At 34.2% G+C, this 19,021-nt stretch overlaps 1 long non-coding RNA gene across 4 annotated transcripts in view; it reads right to left on the bottom strand.

The window, feature by feature from the left end:
• Window positions 1-347: 347 nt before the first annotated feature.
• Window positions 348-19,021, bottom strand: part of LOC149787202 (uncharacterized) — a 62,406-nt gene continuing 43,732 nt past the window's right edge. For all 4 annotated transcript variants that reach the window (XR_016425124.1, XR_016425126.1, XR_016425125.1 and 1 more), the window contains 2 exons: window positions 8,393-8,759; window positions 348-6,301 (listed from right to left, as the gene is read on the bottom strand). This is a non-coding gene — a long non-coding RNA (uncharacterized LOC149787202). The remainder of the gene's footprint in view (window positions 6,302-8,392; window positions 8,760-19,021) is intronic.

Raw genomic sequence — 19,021 nt, 5'->3', positions numbered from 1 at the left:
TAGTAGTGATAGAATGAATCAGATGATAGTAGTAGTTATAACAGTAGTAGTGATAGAATGAATCAGATGATAGTAGTAGATATAACAGTAGTAGTGATAAAATGAATCAGATGATATTAGTAGTTATAACAGTAGTAGTGATAGAATGAATCAGATGATAGTAGTAGATATAACAGTAGTAGTGATAAAATGAATCAGATGATAGTAGGAGTTATAACAGTAGTAGTGATAAAATGAATCAGATGATAGTAGTAGTTATAGCAGTAGTAGTGATAGAATGAATCAGATGATAATAGTAGTTTTAACAGTAGTAGTAATATACAAGTTACATCCTTTAAAACCAAAACTTCATCATATCAAATTTAATTTTTATTTTGCTAAACATGTTAGTCACACATTGGATAAAAAGCATAAAACCAGTGATTATTAGCTTACATTTATTGTACATGTGTTTATAAGTAACTGATTGCTAGTTTTCCATTAAATATTGAAATATAGTTTGGTATAATTTGCAGCGAAGTTGATGGCCATTACTAAGATTTCATACACATTTTAGGCTTCAGAATATTCACTGTAAGACATTAAAATGTATTTAAACTTTTATTAAAGTTATTATCAAATACATATTAATAACTACTATATGTTCTCATCATTACAGTGTATTCACAAATGTTTTTCTTTACTTGTTATAAAAAAGTATATGCTTGTCTCATGTCAAAGGATATCATCAACACTGCAGAACCTTAAAACAGAACATCTCTCATTGGTTGATTCAGATTGTAGAAGTCGACAATTTATAGTGTGCATCTTCTTTCAGGGAACTCATCGCATGGTTCTACAGGTCAAGTTTATATATGTCGAACTGTCATGAATTATCCTATTTAGCTAATATGAAAGTCAATTAAAACTGAATAAAATGTGAAGTTAAAATTGACTTTATATTAATGGCTACAATGAGGTGACTATGAATGTATAATACAAAATATTCACTAAATATACAACAAAGGGTTATTTCTCTTGGTTGTATATTACACCCAACATAAAGCAGAGTGTATAATGAAATTTCACTAAATACCGGTACAAAACAAAACGAAATATGCATGTACATATTAAAGGGAGGCTAATGCAATAGCAATTTTTGTTGATAAACATAACGATATTTACAGAGTGGACAGTACACTCTCCCGTAGGAATCCTATACAGACTAGCTGCTTTGTATTTCAAGATCTATTTTTTTCTCAATTCTACAAATGAGATGGTACTAAAATAATACTTACCATGTCCCAGAATGAATTAATTTTAAATGGGAACTTTGCATTTCTTCTATTCACTCTTTGTGGTTGAGGGTTGAGGTGGGGCTCTACCGAATATGATTATCAAGCATACCACCATTAAAGAACATGAATTATTCTAATGTGTTAGGATTTAGAAGGTTAGTAAACTAAATCTATCTGATCACATAAACATCAGACATTTGTGTTCTAAGTTGAAAAGTCTGAGAGAGCATTTATGTTACTAAATTACTTCTCTCTAATCACATTAAAATCAGACGTACAACGTTCACAACGTCTCAAATTCAGCATTTTGAAAAGCAAATTTCATCGGTAATATACTACCATGTAGACAAAGGGAAGAAACTCTTACCTCATCATTATGTGGCACTAGTCCAATCTAATAACTGAAATGCTTGCATTTGTTGAATTTTGCTTGCCATCGTCATTGAGTGCTTGGTAAAATATGCAATTCGCATTCGAGGAAGACAAATTATACTGAAATGGCTGAAAAATTCTAGACCGAGCTGGAGAGAGGAATAACGTCCAACTCTCTACAATTCACTAGAAAGAAAGGGCAAAAAAATGACACAAGACTTCTCACTTCCTGCAGTAAAATAGCACTTGCCAATTGAATCTTACATATATCATCCATGTCCGCTTAAATTTCTGTCAATGAGGGGATCATGAGCATTATGATACAGATAACTATTTTTGTAAATGCCAATGCACTAAGATTTTGTCCATACTGTAGAGCACAAAACTAAATGGAAAGCAAATGATCATGTGCTAAGATAGATTAAAATTTGGAACTGCTTTGAATGTGTTTAGCAAGTTGTGGTCTATCAAAGATGGAAGGGTAATCAGTAAGAGTTTCTTCCCTTGCTCAACTATGGCATATATGTAAACATTTTCATCTTTCTGGAATTGCTGCATTCTAGAGGTAGATATGTTTATATCTCTAATGTAATCATGGATGATATTCAATGGCAAAAGCATTATTTAAAAAAATGCAGATCAAACACAGTGATGGAAAATGAAGTATATTCTTATAATATTTTTCAAATCTTGCAAATAAATTATGAGTAAACAAAATGAATAAGTTTTATGCCAGACTTCTTCTCACCAGAATTGACATTAACTTGGCTGTATTGCAAGTCAATTCTGGTTTATCATTTAATATTGTCTGCCAGTCCATCTGGCATCAACATTCTGGTTAGGGTTTACATTTAGTCAATTTTCTTAGACACTTATATTTAGAGTTACATAACTTTGTATACAGATGCATGATGCAGACTGCTATATCTTAAATCATACTGAAATCATTGTGATCTAAATTTAACGGCTCAGTGATTTTGGTGAATATCTGCCATTAGCTTATTTTCCACAAACTACTGCCTTTGTTGTAACATAACGTTTGTACTGTGTAACTATAGCATGAGTACATCCATGCGGAAATTAGGATACTTCAATAACGTGTGATTGCCTATGCATTAAGCTCAGTCTCAATATTATGGTTTGAATTTAAGTCATCTTGTCAGACACTACAGCTCAATGAGATACGTTAATATCTGGATGAGTCAATCCATGGATTAAATAAAAGCAAAGCTCCATGTAAAATCTGGCCATAGTACTATTATCAATTTTATTCTTAATGTTAAGAAATACACGTACCTTTATATCTTTTTTTATTTATAGCAGTAAAACAGAACTTATGATCTGTTTTGTAATTACATAATAAGAATATAAACTCACATCATTTAATCAAATTGTAAAATATTATAACACTTAGTGTTCCACCACTGATGCAAATCTAAAACATTACATTTTGTTCGCTCAGTTTCCAAATTTATGAATATGTACAGGTTGTTAGAAATCAGCATCGTGCATACTGTTTAACATGTTTATTGTATAATTATCAATACATCAATTTTGTTATCTACCAATTCGTATACATGTTCCATACAAATGTATATTCAAAAAGCTATTAACAGCCAATGCTATGTAACAAAACAACGAAAACATTAATTTCAAGTTGAATTATGAAAAACACTACTCTGGGATAACTCTGGCATACCGAAATGCAATTTCTGTTTCTGCATTATTGCAGATCAAGAAAACTAAAAGTCACAGCTATATTTAAATCTATTCTTCTCAGTCATATACATTCATGGGATAATAATAGACGTGAAAAATTCAGGCTAAACATCATTGATGGCCCATTCATAGTTTTAAAGGCATCACTAGATGCAGTAGGGCCATCTTCATTTGGTCATGTCTGGCCAACCATTCAAGCACTTGCATGTCCATCTCCAAAAGATTTTTAAAAGCCAAGTCAATGAATTAAGCCTAATTACCAAGTTTGATCATATCAAGATCAGAAATAAAGTCTCTAAGTGGAAAGAGATAAGAAATATAGTCTCTAGTGGAAGATCAGAAATTGACCCCCAGATAATGATTGTCACAAAGATTGGTCCAGATGTATGACCTAAAGCAGAAACCATTTTTAATCTTTCAGCGAAAGTGACCTTGACATTTGACACCAAAATCGATAGGATTCTTCTTTACCTCACATTAAAACCCATGTACAAATTTTGAGTCGTAGCTGGTGGAGAACACTGTAGTATCCAGAAACCATCTTTCATCTTTAAGTTACAGCAACCCCAACCATGGTGCTTTTTGCCAAAAGATATGCAGTTATCCACAAAGGTCTGGCAAATGCAGGCAAAGGTCAACTTAACTTCTTATGCAAAAAATGGAACTGGTAACAGACAGACAAATGGACCCAATATGCTCCACCCAAGTATATATAAAACAATTCAGCTGCACATGTGCTATGAAACTCAATATGATAATAAAAATCACAATTGAAACTGACAAATTAGCTGTTCCGTCTCACTCTAAAAGCACCGACCTGGAGTATGGATTAAGAAACAGAGCCAATGAAAACAAACTGGATAGTAACAATCAGTATTTGCAATTTTATATTTTCTTCTCTCACCAAAATATGCAAGTAGTGAAAAAAAACACAAAAAAGAAACAAAAGTTAAATTGAGCCCTGGATGAGCTAACCTCTCTGATAAAATTCAAGTTTAGAAATCTTAAAGAAAGGACTGATCTATTTCTTTCAAATTCAGTCTGTCTCTACTTTTCTTTTTGTAACAGGTAATAGACAATTGTATCTATGTTCCTTGTGGCAAGAGACAGTACTCCATCTTATCTACTTGTCTTGTGGCAAGATCTAATACTCAATTTGACCTATGTGCCTAGTGGCAATAAGCAGATACTTAATATCACCTACATGCATTGTCACAAGTTGTGGCAAGAGGCAATACTCAGTTTTACCTAAGTGCCTCTTTGCAAGAGAAAATGCTCAATTTTATCTACATGCCTTGGTGACAAATGAAGCATTTTAAATTTTCGAGGTCTTCTCCAATATCCACTGTATAAAAATCAAAGACCTACAATTTTGAAAGAGTCTTATACTGCTCAAAACAATAACATTACAGGTTCTGTCAAGGTGAAATGTTAATAACTGAAGAAAATTAATCCATTGTAAATCAAATATAAAGACATATAAAAAGACCATACTTTTCACATGCTAATCATTCACGTATTTACAGATGATGTACCCAAACTTCTCACACCTCTGTCGCTGTATTTTTTATAGTTCTTGAAACTTCTTCCCTATACACGTGTTGTTTATGTTTTTCTTGATGCAATAAAATGTAATTAAACTAGTTGATATTTACATTATTTACAGCTTAGTATAATACTATAATATATAATGATGTTTGACAAAATTCTCCATGCAATATCTGAGAATCATGTTTATCATTACAATGTCACAATAAAGAACTTTATCACTCCTGTATCTCTTGAAATTCTATGACAATTTTTATGACTCACTTAGCACGTACTGTCAAATCTAAGACAATAAAGCTTGTCCAAGTTTTTCAAGTATTTTGGTCCATCAGTTTTGAGTAGATGCTATTCCAATACTTGGGATGATCATATGAATTCATTCAGATGGATCATGAATGAGAACATATTTTGTTTCTGATATCGTGTTCAGTTTCAACTAATTTACAGAAGAAACGATAGCAATAAACATTGTAAATATAAGTGTATTATCAGTCACTCTGAACAGAAGGTCCCTCTGTTGCTTAGTGTTTTCCACCTCTGAATATCTTTAATAACCATTTTGTTGTCTGTATGATACTGGTTCAGAGCGCTGGTGGTAATGAATGTGTAGTAAATAAGGTGGTTTCCAACATTTACCAATATACTTGTGACCTGCACTAAACTGTCAGTGTGATTGACTTAGTTTTTACAAACCTATCAACATAATCAACTATTAGGGTTGTTTTAGTCTAAACATTTGGGTCTCCAAGCTGATTACATAGATGTTTTCATTTGACAAGTGAATGCTAATCATATTCATTGTGGTGATTATTTCAATTCATTCAGATGGGTCTTACATAAGCAAATATTTTGCTTCTGTCATCTTTTGTTGTTACCGATCTATAGATGATATGATGTCAATATAGGATGCTAAAAGAAATGTATTATTACAGCCGCCAAGTTTTGTATTTCCACCTTGTAGGAAAAGGATGTCCTTGTGTTATTTAGTGTCAAAAGCCATCCTAAATAGTGTCAATAGCCATCCTGTTGTCTGTGGTTCAGAGTGTTGGTGCGAATAATCAACTAATGAACAAGGAGGAATCTAACATTTACCAACAGATATGCAGTATCCACTACTCTGTCAATGTCATCAACTGTTAGAACTGGCATGGGATAGTCGTTCGGGTCAACATGTAACCAGAAGTTGAGCTAATATTGTGGCCATCATGGGATTAGGTTCTGGATCAGGTACAGAGCCATACACTGAGGCCAGCATTGAACCAGCTGTTGGGGATAACATGGAACCAGCTATATGTTTTACCATATGCTAACAGAAACTTTACAGTTGAAGCTGGTATGGAGCCATCTGTTAGATGAAGATTGCAACCAGTTGTTGCTGAGAGAGGCTGAAAATAGCAAAAAACAACAAATTTAATTTTTTCAAAGTATATATTAGCTGTTCCTGAAAATACTCTAATACAAGAGTAGTATTAAACATATCAGTAAACTAACATGCCAATAAAAACAGCTGCACCTGGCTGTTAATAATTACAGTAGTAAAATTTCTCACGTGCGATCGATACTGTCATTATAGCTCTTGTGACATATGCCTAAGCTAACTGTGAATCTGACCTCTGACCTTTTAACCATGTCATTTCCCTGTTATGAAACTTACCACTGTGACTAAGATCTTTTTCCATTTGAATTCGACCTAAGCAGAGCTTTCCTTTGTTTTACCAGTCTTCATTAGAATACAGTTATGGGTATGATGTGGTAATTGATAATTCTACCAGTCTTCATTACAATAAGTTCACGGATATGATGTGGTAAAACCATGAATCTCATTACTTAAATTATAACAACATTAAATAAAACAAAACTAATATTTTCTGGCTTTTCAGTATCCATAAGTCAAAATATTTACTTCAAAATCATCATACGTATATTGACAAAACGTGATTGCTCAACTGAGCTTCGTATTTACTTAGAAACCATGGTATTCTATGTCAGTGTTAAATACTGCATTTCTATTTGGTTAATTTGTTGAACTAAAAACTCTAATTCACAATATCCAATAAAGTAACATAACATACACTGTACTTTCACTCCAATAACATTCCTCTGCACTGTATTCTCTGAAAACTTTTAAACATTCAAACATATAATTCTGAGTACACATCAATCAGATCACCCCTATTTAGACTTGTAAGCGCCTTCAGGAGGCATGATGGCTTTGTGCATAGAGTGTGCTGGACTTGGGCCTGAAAGGATGTGGGTTAAATAATACCATCAAATCATCCTGCATCAGTGGTGTATCCTTGGGCAAGGCACATTACTCCATTTATCTTAGTACTAAATAACCTATCAAAACTGCTGTGCCATAAAACACAAAATCAGCAAATCAAATGTAAGTGACTGTTATAGTGGTGTCAGTTAATCTACCATTCTTGTTCAAATAACACAGAAGATGATATAATTGTCCCTGAGCACAACTGTAGCAACATTCAATTTCAATCAGTTATATTTCTCTGTAAGTAGAAATACATTGAAGGAATTATCAATTAGTATAGCATTTCCAGAAGAGCTTTAAATATTTCAAGTCATAAAAAATGTTAAATTCTACAGCACACATACATGTAGACTCAACCAACACTTACATTAATATTAAGTTAGATTAGTAACATATCGTCAACAATTATAAAATTTATTTATAAAAACTTAAACTGAAGAAAGAACTTAATGGTACATGGGTGCAGACCAAGTAGGGGCATTGACTCATAATATTACATTACAATTATTAATTTGAATAAATGATGTCATTAATGTAATATTCAGTTAACCCATAGTATATCTTTACTATTAAACATTTTTTTGTAATATGATATTACAATTCTTGAAGAATAAAAAAAACCTTATTCTCCATCTGAGGAACAGGATTATATTATAGCAGCATATATATGAAATTGAAACTACTCTAACAAACTTCATTGTTGTCCAATATGGAGTACTGATAAGAAGACCTCAACATTAATGCCATAGTGGCTGTGTGTGTTATCAGATTCATACCTTTTTCATTCAGGATATCATGATTAGCCTTCCAATTCACTAACAGGTTGGTCTAGAGCACATGCTGCTAGTTCAATCAATGATTTGATATAAACTGTTATCATAGACCTTGATATACAGCCTTTAATGACATCATTAAATTCACATTTACATTTATACTGCGGTACAACAGTGACCTGACAGTGGAACATGTGACAGTGGATCGTGGTCCATACTGCAGTAAGCAGGCAAAATAAACCTTGACATGTCAGTGCAACATATCAAGGTAGTTCTAAGTGTACACTGTTGTAAGCAAACATCACAGACCTTGACTTGCCAGTGCAACATGCAACAAGGAAGCATTATAGACCTTGATATGACAGTGCCATGCGTGGCGTAGGACTGCACATTCAAGTTTTGCATCTGAATATAATAAACAAAAAATGCAATACCTGAACTAGGCTGGATGATGTCCTGATTTCAAATGTGAGTATCCCAACTGTATTTTTCATTCTGCTCTTGATGAGGAATTCAGCTTTACATCATATCTGCAATAACTTTGGCTGTTGCTTGGATATCATCTATCCCTATTCCTATCCCGGCAGACTTAATTATCTTGACTAAGGCTTCATACTTTCCTACATCAATCACCCGCTTTTCTACAAGAGCAGACCACAACTGTTTCATGTTTGAGACCTTTTCCACAGTTTTTTGATCAAGATATGAGAGTGAAATTTGTTTTATGTTTTCAAACACGTTTTCTGTAAAAAGTCCATCCAATGTAATACAGAGCTGATTGTGTTTTATCTTTGCCTCGATCTGAAAGAAACATTATTGTATACTCATCAAAATCTGTTTAGTGAAGAAAACACTAATGTGAACACTTTCAACAAATATTATTGTTCTTAATTTTTACGTTAAATGTTGACTCTTTGTTTATTTTCCATATAGTTTGAAAATATCTTGCATAGTGACAAATTAGAACAGAAGTTTAAAGTAATTTTTGAAAGACAGTCATGCATGCCAACCCCAGGCGATGAAAAAGCATAATCCAAGTGGATCAAAACATTAATCTGGGCAGAAATAAAAAGTAATCTACATATAAAATACCCAAAATTCAATAAACTGCGTAATGATTAACCCGTCTGGTCATTTGCCATCAGATACTGCTTCATGTTTTCACATGTAGCACTCTTAGCTTTTAAAGCAACAGACTTATGTTGCAATTCAAAACACTTTGTACCAGCTGAGACTATGAATGTTTTACACGCCAGTAGAGCAATAAGTGCTGGGTTACAGAGCCTGGATCTGAATTCTGTTTTTGTTTTGTTAACAATACTGAACAATCTCTCACAGTCAGAATTAGAATAATAAAGAACGATAAATCCTTTCATAACCTAAACAAGAAGAGGAAATTTATATCTTCCAGTGACTGGGTCTTTCAGCTGGGAAATAAGGTGCCACTGCACATCAACTGCATGAAGTACATTGTCAGGTAGAATGTCAGCTTGATACTTCAGGAATTATCCTTCCATATGATCCTAGGTAGACAAGGGTGGCAACAGAAAGGTACATTTCTTGACAAAGAATCTTACACTTTTAAAGCTTTTTGATTGTCTCCCATTTACATAAGCGATTGAAGCATTTAAAAGCACTTCATTTCCGTAAGTGAATTTCTGGAGCATGTAATCACAGGCTTTAGAAAAATAATCTCTAACATTATTATAGAACACCTTTACAGCAAGAGCTGAATTATGTTCTATGAATTCGTTTGCTTATGTACCAATATCAAAATCTTCATTATTTTTCTGGTTTGCTCTGTCAAAGTTTATATCAGCTAAATGCTTAGATGATTTAATGATTTCTGGGTTAATAAACCTTATCAGAAAATCTGATAACTGGTTTGACATACTCTTGTGCATAATACGAATTCATGGTTCTTCGTTCTCTTCATAAACAAGCAATACAGCTTTATAACTGGATCATTTTAAGTTTTTTGAAAACCATGTCACACTTTGATTCTACCAAGCAGTGAATAGATTCTGTTTGTTCCTGTGACATCTTAGTATCCACTTTGCTGCCTTTGCTCTTTGAAAAATGAGAAGATGCTGTATGCTTATTACTAACTACATTTGTACTAAACACATCCTCTGAAGAACCAGATCCAGTTGGCTGATTTAGTTTATTAACAATGGGTTGGAGACTTCTGTCACAACATTTATCTTTTACAATGTTAGATTGAACCTGGAGGCCCTCAGATTGGATGAATATAGACTTCTAAAATAAAAATTCCATGGAATTAAAATGCTTCCTTTCTGATGACCCATCCTCTTTATTGTTAGTAGCTGTACCTATAATTTCATTTTGTTCACTTCTGGCTTCTAATAACAGACTCTACATTAGTGCTACTCTTTACTTTTCTCCTCCTTTTCAGTTTGAAAGAAAGCTTGTAGTACTGTCCTAAGCTGATGTAAATGGCTGATACATTTGCCAAGGGATATCAATCTTGTACATACACGTTTTATAACTGTATAGTCTTCAAGGTCAAACTGATCTTGTAATAACTTTTGAGCTTGTTTCCTTTTACTACTTTTCTCAAAATAATAGTATATGTCAGTTACCAAACGTCCAATATCTACTTCTAATTCATCAGCAGTGTTTCCTGATGCAAGGTGCATCAAATGACAGGGACAACCTGTTATGTACACTGATTTAGACATTTGAAAAATATGGGATGCAACTCGTTTATGAATTCCAGTCATCACTGATACGTTATCAGCAGAAAACCCCATGAAGTTCTGCCAACTGGTCACGTTTGATCAAAGCATTATCAAGCAAATCAAAAATGTTTTCCGGTGGAATCTATTGTTAATTCTAGTAATGAAAGAAGGGCACTTATGATTTAACCCATTACTTTGTCAAAGTACCAAACATAGACTGGGTATGACATTTTGTTGTCATAATCACTGCTCTTGTCTGTGGTAATACTAAATGGCCATAATTTCAGACCTTCCAATGCTGACAAAACCGTCTCAGCAAGACAGTGCAATTTTTTCCCGTAACTATGACCAGTTTTCAGTAAGATGTAACAAAATATCATAAACTGATACTGTAACGTTGGGACTCATATTTAAAAGTTTGCTATTCAAAACATGCATTAACAGTAAACGCTATGTTCAACTTAAAGTTAATAAGATATATGTAGACCTTATTGACCACTAGTACACTTGCACAAACTTCAGTTCCAAACCATATATAGCTCAATGGCTTGTTGCTATCTCTCATATTGACAATGCTTGGAATGTTTTTTCTCTCTTTGATTTTCACATGGAGACAGCAATCATATCTTCTGCCATGAGACATACTCAAACTGACATGAATATTAAACATAATTGCGTCCATTCCTGCTTTTATTCACTAGAATCTGAATATTCCTTTTTATTCTTATGCACTGATTACATTATTTAAAAGGATTATTTTCCCTTTACTCATTGCTTGCTGAACGCCATTTAATAAAAAATTACATAATGAACAGCTTGATCATGCAAACGCTTTGTAGTTTACAGTGTCTGATGTACTGGTGTAAAGTTAGTCTGGTTCCCTGACTAATTCAACTAATTCTAGTAAGAAACCCAGATCCAAATCAAACACAGATTAACCAATTATCTGGACTTTAAGCAGCACATATATTAAAATCATTTCCATACAGCCTGCAACGGGCATGATGATGCCCTAAAATGGCACTCGTGTCATTCTTGTATTCATCTTTGGAGGATTGGTTTTTTTTAATCTCTTTTTCTAATCCATCTATGACATTATTTGAAAATCATTTTTGCCTTAATACACGCACTGACTAGACGTCATTTGACTTGGTTTCTAGCGCCAAGTACCAACAAACTAGTTCTGTACCAAACACAAATTAGAACAAAGAATCTAAGAGGAACAATTCAAAATTAGAAAGCCAGTGTGTTTTCTAAGAGCTAAGCCATACAGCTGCTAGAATAGAATAATAGTATGATGAAAGTACCTACAGGTCTATTATACAACAGCTATTAGATATGACCTATAGTGCAACATAGATTGGTTCTCTAACAAACACAAATCATAACAATGAATCTGAGGTCAAATGTTTGAAAGTAGAAACCAGCATATTTCATGGATATAAGACAGCTGCTATTTATAGAAAATACTAATACTGTTAGGAAAGTGCATGCAAGTCGATGGACAAATGTACTCTAATGTAGTAGTTACGTTGAAGCCGTCTTTTCTAGAATATGATCTGTGTAATTAATGGTATGTTAATAAAAATGAGAAAGGATTAATGGATGTTAATAAAGATGAAAAAACAACTTATATTCTTTTGGTGGGGGATATACTGAAAAAAAGCATAATCCATATACAGGTAAGTGTAAGGCATAACTTAGTGAAAACAAGCATAAATGATTATTCCAAAAGTGTAATCTTTGGCATGTACGAGACAGATACACATATTTTTTGTGAAAAGGAATTTCTAAAGGAGACAACAGAAGAATAAATTTGTATTTTTAATATTCAATATTGTAATTTTGGAAATATGTAAAATCTGTAAATGGCAAATTATACAATTATTCTAAACTAATTGTTAAAATGAAGGTACATATATTTTATGTTAAATATTACATTATAAAGGAAAAATATTTGAATATTGTTGTTAAACTCTTTCGTTGAAAGGAATGCACCCCAAACCAGTCAATATGGCCAGGAATATAGTTACTGATTTCTGTATAAAAGGTGTCTTTTAAACTTTGCCTTAGTGATCAGATGAACCTGGTCCTAATGATGATAAAAGGTCCAACACATTCTCTAGCACAGTTACTAAATATAAATCGTCCAAACTTAACAAGAAAAACTGAGAATATCCCTTCATTACATGTAGGATATGTGTCCTTCACTGAGAAGCAGCACAAATCATAGATGTGAACTAATGACAATAAAGCTGGTCATACATCAAGTTGCAGAACACTTATTTCCTCATACCATAGTGTCAGTGATCTCTTTCTTAGGATATACAGTCAATGAACTCTTCCCCTAGCCATTGTCCAGGACCCAAATGACAATTAAACTTAGTGAAGTGAAAGAGTGTTAATGACGTTATGTGAAAGGGGCTCATCAAATATTACAAATTTCTCATCTAACAGTACAACATCCTGAGCAAATGGTACACAGTCCCTATCAAAAGATACAACATCCTCATCACATTATTACCACAGCATCATCAAGCAATACAATAGCCACAGGAACCAGTACAATTCCCTCATCAAACATTACAATGTCCACATCAAACAGTACAATGGCCTCAACAAATAGTACAATGGCCTCATCAAACAGTACAATGGTTTAATCAAACAGTAACATGGCCTCGAACAATACAATGGCCTAATCAAACTGTACAATGGCCTCATCAAACAGTACAAAGGCCTCATCAAACAGTACAATGGCCTCGTCAAACTGTACAATGGCCTCATCAAACAGTACAATGGCCTCATCAAACAGTACAATAACCTAATCAAACAGTACAATGGCCTCATCAAACAGATTAATAACCTAATAAAAAAGTATAATGGCCTCATCAAACAGTACAATGGCCTCATCAAACAGTACAATAACCTAATCAAACAGTACAATGGCCTCATCAAACAGATTAATAACCTATTCAAAAAGTATAATGGCCTCATCAAACAGTACAATGGCCTCATCAAACAGATTAATAACCTAATAAAAAAGTATCATGGCCTCATCAAACAATAAAATGGCCTCATCAAACAGTAAATGCCGTCTAATGTGTTCTAAAGATCATTACAGATAACAAAATATGACAAAATGAAGTTGCAGAGAAGCAGTGAAAACTATCCATGAATTAGGAACGTTATTGTGAGATCATTTATGTTTTTGTTTGGACAAGTTTGTTTTTGTTTTGCAATAGAAATTACTATTTCAGTTTGTCATTGATAAATAGCTAAATGGATGTTTTATCAGCAGCAATTAAATTAGATAATGAAGTTAAGATGTTGCTAAATTTTTAGTCCTTTACTTGGGTACATGTGCCATTCTTGGACTCTGTAAAATTCATCTGAGCCATAAGACTTCATGTGGGCACAACATATATATTGATGTTAATTCTAAATGATATGAGTAACTATAATTACATCTTTGTACTTACAAATAGGCATTGTAAATTACATTTTAGAAATTACAAAGAGGTATAAATGGCATTAAACCCCACAACAACAACATTATCAGTTTCCTCTAGAACATGCAATTTAACTTTTCTACTTTAAAAACATCAAGTTAAGTCTACAAGATTCAGATTTAATTTTGATCTAACTTCCTCAAAACTGAAGTTGTAGTGTTGATGTAACTCATCTTTGACCTCAGTAGATTTTAGCAGCTTTTTCAACACATTATTGGCCATATCATGCCCAGGGTATGGTAGTAAATGATATTCTCAAGGACACAGCTAACCAATCCCAAGACCCTTGGATAACAAGTCTGATAATCTACCAACCAAGATACCACAGCTAACTAAAAGGTGCACACAAAAAGAGTTTGAACATAGAGAATAAAAATCTTTCCTGAAAGTTCTGGCAATTGTGTCCACATAGTAAACTTCGAATAACAATTATTTCCTGGAGATACAATTGCTGACTATGGTCAGTTTGCCTTTAATAGCATTAATGGTTAAATCAGGCTTAGGGAGCTAGGTGCCTTGCCCATGAACACACCATGGCAGTTGGCATGGATGGCAATCAAACCAGTGAAAATTGCTTACAGGTACAATGCTCTAGCATGCAAACTTGCACAAAACTCAATTGCTGGTTGAATACAATACTTCAATGACGCTGAGCTACCACAGCAAGTGCAAACCAAGTGGAGGCTGAAATTTGAATGATAAAAATATTTCCTGAAAGTTCTTGCAATTGTTTCAGCATATTAAACTGTTAACAATCAATTATCTTGGAGATACAAGTGCTGAATATGGTGTTGGTTAGTCTGCAACAGCACTTTCAATATACAATTGGCTGAAGCAAATTGGACCTAGGTACACACACCATGACATTAAGCCTGAAGCAAATCAGACCTAGGTACACACACCATGACATTAAGCCTGAAGCAAATCAGACCTAGGTACACACACCATGACATTAAGCCTGAAGCAAATCAGACCTAGGTACACACACCATGACATTAAGCCTGAAGCAAATCAGACCTAGGTATACACATACCGTGACATTAAGCCTGAAGCAAATCAGACCTAGGTATACACATACCGTGACATTAAGCCTGAAGCAAATCAGACCTAGGTACACACACCATGACATTAAGCCTGAAGCAAATCAGACCTAGGTACACACACCATGACATTAAGCCTGAAGCAAATAGGACCTAGGTACACACACCATGACATTAAGCCTGAAGCAAATCAGACCTAGGTACACACACCATGACATTAAGCCTGAAGCAAATAGGACCTAGGTACACACACCATGACATTAAGCCTGAAGCAAATCAGACCTAGGTACACACACCATGACATTAAGCCTGAAGCAAATAGGACCTAGGTACACACACCATGACATTAAGCCTGAAGCAAATAGGACCTAGGTACACACACCATGACATTAAGCCTGAAGCAAATAGGACCTAGGTACACACACCATGACATTAAGCCTGAAGCAAATAGGACCTAGGTACACACACCATGACATTAAGCCTGAAGCAAATCAGACCTAGGTACACACACCATGACATTAAGCCTGAAGCAAATCAGACCTAGGTACACACACCATGACATTAAGCCTGAAGCAAATAGGACCTAGGTACACACACCATGACATTAAGCCTGAGCTGGAGTGTATGAGTATTAAACCAGTGAAACTGGTTTTAAATTCCATTGCTCTAACAACTGAGCAGGCAAAACTCAATTACTGGATGAATAAAATACTTAAAAATTATCTAAACAAAAGAATAAGTCTACCTAATTGCAGTCTTGTTGCTGTTGCTGTTGTTGTGGATGTAGAGATTAATGCCATTTTTCAGAACAAGATAGGCTATACATGGCTGCCAGTATCAATGATGGCGGAAGAACCCAGGAAAACTCCAGAAAAAAACACCGACCCACGAGAATCTACTGGCAAGCTTTCTTACATACCCACATTGGCTGAACCTGAGACTCAAACCCACGCTGACAGATGTGAGATGGCAGTGATCCATAACGGTGAGCATTTTTGACCACTTGGCCACTCAGGGCCCCAACTGCAGTTTTGATTCTTGAGTACAGCTAAACTCATGAACATGCAATTCAAACATCACACTAACTGCAACTGTTCTACCCTTTTAAGAATATGTCAACAACGTGATTTATCTACACAGATATTAGAGGATAAGCATGCATCAGAGAAAAGATTCGTTACTAAGAGTCCAAAGCAAGTGAAATATTTTGCTCGGTAAGTAAAAGTTTGTTAGTTTCTTGCCCAGAATACTTTAAAGAGCATGAAATAAGAATTCTGGTTTTCAAGGAATGTCAATAAAATTATGAAATTGGAGAAGTAGTCCATTGAGGTTTTTCCATCCCTGAACAATAGGGATAAATGGGGATGCAGACAGAGTATACTACCGAAAGGACTGAAAACACCATGTAGTGATTACTTGCCTATCAACTGTGTTGTAGCTCTGCATCTATCAGTGGTCCCATTGCTTTACATTGCTCTGTTACAGAACTAGCACATTAACCCTTGGAGGTTTTGTCGTTTTCGCCTGAAATTTGAGTAGGAAAAAGATTTTGAAAACTATTTCTGAAAAGATCCGAAAACACCAAATTCCAGGTGATCTTTCAATAACATACTGCCTAGTTGTATTAGAAACATTGCTTTTCATTGGCTATTTGGCTCGTGCATGAACAGAAGAGTAAAAGTTGGAGTGGATTTTTGTTGTTGTTGTTTTTTTTTTTTTTGCTAAACAGAGTCATTATTTTTATATGGAGACCACTCTTTATTGTAAATACCCGTCTTATCCTACTTTTTGCGAGGGTTCATCTGTCTGTTTGCAGTTCATACCAATCTGCCTTAGATCAAAGACCAAAAAGTCTAAAATCCAGACAAAAAATCAGATTCCGACCATGGGTGAATCTTGGGTAGAAAAAAATCAGGTCCAAAAAATGAGGTTTTTCCTGTTGTGTTTTGTAGTGCAACTAGATATTCCAGATTATTTGGTATCATTGTAGAGCTACATCTGTCTACCTTTCTATAATACCACCCACTTTAGTGTACCATGCATGATCATGATGCTACTGAGCTCCACCACGTTAACTCATCACTAGGGGTTAATGTGTTAAAATGTAAAATTTACAACATCAGTGCTTCTACAAAACACTTTTATAATGTGATGTGATGGCACAGTTTATATCTCAATGAGAGTTATGTCCCTTTACATGAATGCCAGTTTTCTTTTATCTTGCCTACAATTTCCTTTCCAAAGTTATTCCCTGGCACTACGCTGCCCCATCGTCAACTTTTAGTTCCCAAAACTCTGTCCCTATCTAATGTAAGAGAAATATTACTACAACTGCTGCAGCTGTTACTGCTGAATCAGCCGGTATTACTACTACAACTATTATTACTAATACTACCTACCTACTGATTCTAAATTGAGGTATCCTTTGGAATAAGAATATCTTTTAAGTGGATGAACTATTACCATACCCTTGTTAGATACAGGGAAAACACTAATGATTATAAGTATAATATCCTTTCAATAAACAGATCACACATGTACTGGGCATGATGAAACAAAGGATAAACACATCCTACATGTACTGGTCAAAATAAAAACAAAGGATATGTGTGTGTGTGTGATGAAGATTTTTAACGTAGCTTTAAAAAAAATTCAGTCATATCGCTATGATGTCTGCAGTGTGACAGTTCATAGTGATGTCCAGGCATGTAGCATGATGTCCCACCTAGTCACATTATCCTGACACCAGGCCGACCAGTCCTAACACTAACCTCCTAATGCTGAGCACCAAGCAAGGCAGCTGTTAGCACCATCTTTTTAAGTATCTGGTATGACTCGGAGGTGGATGCTCTCACCACTAGGCCACCAGAGCGGTAAAAGGATAAACATGCCCCATGTGTGGTTGACATGACATAACAAAGGTATAAACAGATCCCAGATCTGTATATTAAACATTTCCACAAGATCAAATCGTAATTATTGGCAGGTCTGCTGTACATTTTGTTTACAGTTGCCTATTTGTTTTCTGATGTACATTTTTCCAACCAATTGGAAAGATGGAAAAAGTAATAGTAACATTAAAATAACATCGTTCATTAAGGCAGGACAAGGAAAATTTCCATGGTAACAGAAGATTAAAAAGGAGAAAACTACACAGGAATTTCATGGGCTTACTTGGACAAATCCAATTCACAGAAAGTGGTAACATCTGTTAACATGTTAATATATCAAAAATAATAATGCACAAACACTGTTTGCAAAGTATACTATGTAATATTTTTGGTTTATACTAGAGGAAAATGCTTAATTATTAGCAAGGACTTAAAGCATTATTATACTAGAGAAAGCAGTATGGTTTGTTTGAAATACAGTATTTCACATACACCTCTACAAATTGTCAAGTAGCATTCCTAAAGACAAATCATATTTTAATCCCTTTAATGCAGTCTGTCACCAATTCATTACCTTCTTAAATATGGTCAACATACAGTCGTTCAAATGGGTTATGATGAAGATCCACCTAGTTATTATGTCATGAAGAAGAAGAATAATGAAATTTTACTGTACCATGATTGAAGAGTACTCACAATTACTCTAAATAACACTGTTCTAATTTTATCACACTTTTTCACTGATAGAAGAGTGCTTACAATTACTCTAAATGATACTTGTCTAATTCTATCACACTAATTCCATGACTGAACAGTACTTAAAAATACTCTAAATAACACTGGTCTAATTCTAACACACTAATTCCATGACTGAAGTGTACTCACAATTATTCTAAATAACATTAGTTTAATTTTATCACA

This window comes from Sinohyriopsis cumingii, chromosome 12 (genome assembly GCF_028554795.1).
Source record: "Sinohyriopsis cumingii isolate HCF-2022 chromosome 12, ASM2855479v2, whole genome shotgun sequence".
Lineage (NCBI taxonomy): Eukaryota > Metazoa > Mollusca > Bivalvia > Unionida > Unionidae > Sinohyriopsis > Sinohyriopsis cumingii.
The sequence above is the reverse complement of the archived record's forward strand: the minus strand, read 5'-3'. Positions and strand labels throughout refer to the sequence as shown.